The sequence below is a fragment of the Eriocheir sinensis genome, chromosome 66 (assembly GCF_024679095.1).
Source record: "Eriocheir sinensis breed Jianghai 21 chromosome 66, ASM2467909v1, whole genome shotgun sequence".
NCBI lineage: Eukaryota > Metazoa > Arthropoda > Malacostraca > Decapoda > Varunidae > Eriocheir > Eriocheir sinensis.
The window spans coordinates 1,058,736-1,061,738 of NC_066574.1; the positions used below are offsets into that span (position 1 = coordinate 1,058,736).

The 3,003-nt window shown below is 42.8% G+C and overlaps 1 pseudogene; it reads right to left on the bottom strand.

Annotated features, from left to right (window-relative positions):
- Nucleotides 1-262: 262 nt before the first annotated feature.
- LOC126987669 (uncharacterized) lies at nucleotides 263-2,376 on the bottom strand (annotated as a pseudogene).
- Between the last annotated feature and the right edge of the window lie 627 nt (nucleotides 2,377-3,003).

Here is a 3,003-nt window from a genome sequence, read left to right on the forward strand (position 1 = left end):
CCCTGTGTTGGTGCATGACTTTAGAAGAGCTGATTATGAGGGGCTAGTGTTGCCAGATGACTTTTGCTATTTGTCTGGGAATGTTGGCCTAAAAAATCTGGATATCCCACAAAAAATCTGGATTTTCTAAAGTTGGATTGAAAGCGTGCATGTGTGTAATTCACTTCACTTTTATTTATTAGTATTTGTGTGTGTGTGTGTGTGTGTGTGTGTGTGTGTGTGTGTGTGTGTGAGGTTGGCATAAGTATATAAAATCCTTACCTTAATTTTCCTCGTCAGAACTTGGGTATTCGTATATATTTGATGTCATTCTCTTGATGAGGGATTCAGATATTGTGACATCGTAGCATTTCCTGTCAGTCATCAGGCGCCTGTTGTGAAGTAATCCAGCCATAGTACTTGTTGATAAACGATTTCTAGTTTTCGTTTTCATCCGGTTGACTGCGGAAAACACCCTCTCTGCTGCAGCACTCGAATGTGGAAGACACAGCCTTATCATGAACTCGGCCAGAAATGGGAAGACAGGTGTTCCATCTCCGGACATCATTCCTTTCACTTTCATCCAAAACTTGACAGGAGTATCTCCTGTATCATCCGAGGGTAAAGTTTTCAGAGAATTTCGGAGCATTCGCCACTCGTTGTCGATCTTTTGTAGAGTGTCGTCATTCACCAGAGAAGGAAAGTTAGTCATAAGAGGTGATAGTGTAGCTACACTCCTTGCCTTCACGACTGATGGATCTAAAGCTTCCAAGTTCTTGAATACCTTGTTTCTGAAGGGGAATCGTTTTGAGATCTGAAGTGCAGCTTCAATGTAGAAATCTAGACACTTCAATTTGAAGTTGTTGACTGCTTGTGGGTGTAGTGTGTGACCCTGACATAAGCTCATCTCAACTTTTGTACCGAAGTACATAGAATCTATGTCCTTGAAGTTATGCGGATCCTGGGGACTTATGTGTTCCAAAGGGGTCTTCTGCAGATATTCATCCCTAAGATAACAATCCAGAATTGTCCTGTACGACATTGTAACTGATTTGTAGAGAGTGTGTATTTGTGAAGTTTCAGATTGCATTTGTTGATTGAGTACATTGAAACATGGTAAAATGAACTCAAGAAAATGCAAAAAGAGCTTTGTTGTTGAGTCATCTAGTGTAGCCAGTATTTGGTCACAAGAAAGGAGTTTTTCAGAGGTCACTGCATCACGAAAGTAGAGAGTTAAAGCCCCGTATTGCTCAAGAAGTCTTGATACAACCATCTGCAGTGAGAGCCAGCGGGTCTGACTAGGATGGAGCATTTTATTAGGCTTCACATTAGCAAAAGCTTGGAACTCTTTCAAAGATTCTACTCGTTTGGGGCTGTTTGAGAAGTAAGCATAGACATTTCGAGCCAAATCTTCAATTTCTCTTGGCAGTTTTAGGCAAGCATACGAGGCACATAATGCGTAAGAGTGGCATATGCATTTCATTGTAAACAAATTAGCAAGGTTGATAAGGAGTGATGAGGTCCAAACATTGCGTTAGCTCCGTCTGCACCGAAGCCAATCATGTTCTCCTTGTATGGTATGTTGTTCTCTTCAAAAAAACTGACAATATTATTGTGCAGTGTAGTAGCACTTCCATCTTGAACAGGAATCAAAGCTAAAAAGCAATCTTTAACATCATCCTCCACAACTGTTCTCGCCAGTAGACACAAGTGTTTGATGCAACTTTTGTCTGTGGACTCGTCTACAATCAGTGAAAATTTCTGCTGCCGTAGGGTTTCAATCAGCTGTGTGAAACTTTCCCGGCCAGTCACATTTTTCACAATCGCAGTTGCCTTTGTTCTTCCACACTTCAACTTCTTTGCAATAGCTGAATCTGGGCAGACAGCTTGTATAAAGTGTGGCAAGTGTTCAGCAATTGTGAAAGGCAAATCATGCTCACTGATAAAAGCAGCAAACCGGATCTCACTACTTTTAACTGTTTCCTCTTCCTTGTTTTTTCTGCTAGTAGAAGGCATATCTAACACTGATGGTTGCCTCTTTATCAAGGCACACTTTTCCAAGTGCTTTTTAGTGTTTGCATGCTTCCTGAGGTCCCCTTTTCCAGCTTGCAGTGTCAAGTCAGTGCAACACACGACACAATACGCATATGTAGAGCCTTTTACACTGCTCTTGCGCACCACTTGAACTCGTCACTTTCCCAAGACTTATTATATTTCTGGCTGTACTTCCTTTTCTTTTGCTTGACCACAGAACCAAGGCCCTGGCCACTGTCATCAGTGTCCGAGGACATGATGAATCCTAGTGTGCGTGTGTAAGTAAGGGCAGCTATGCACCACTGTGTTTCGCGGTAGAGAACACGAACGTGACTGATACGTGGCTAAGGATTATGACCCTCGTGGCGCGATACGGGTACAGTACAAGTATCCCGCCAACATGCTCTCCCCCCAGCCTTCCCTCTCTCTCTCTCTCTCTCTCTCTCTCTCTCAATTCTAGAAATGTTGATTAAATTCTTGTTGAATTTAAGGAAAATCTGGAAATTTTATGAGAGATTCTGGAAATCTGGATGAAGCCCAAAAACTCTGGAAAAATCCAGATTTATCTTGGTATCTGGCAACACTGGCCCCGCTCAGACGACACCTTGAGGAGCTCAATTGGGGTACCTTAGGGCTGGATGAGGGCCGGATCTCAGGGCTGGAACCGGAAAGACAGGGGAACCATGTAGAAATGACCAACAATAATTTAGTTAGAGTAATTGCAGAGGGTCAGAGACAGCATATCCCTTACCAAGCACGTAGGAAGGAAAATAACGACCCCAAATGGATGACCCGCAGACTCAAGCATGAGATAGGCTTGAAGAGAGGAATTTATAGGAAAATAAAGAACGGAGAAACCCACTTCAGGGGTAAGTATGTTGAGCTAGCCAGCAAAAAGAAATTATGAGATTAGGGTAGCCAACGAGGCCAAGAGCGATCCCAAGGGCTTCTTCAAATTGTACAGAACGAAAACAAGGGACAGAATTGGAC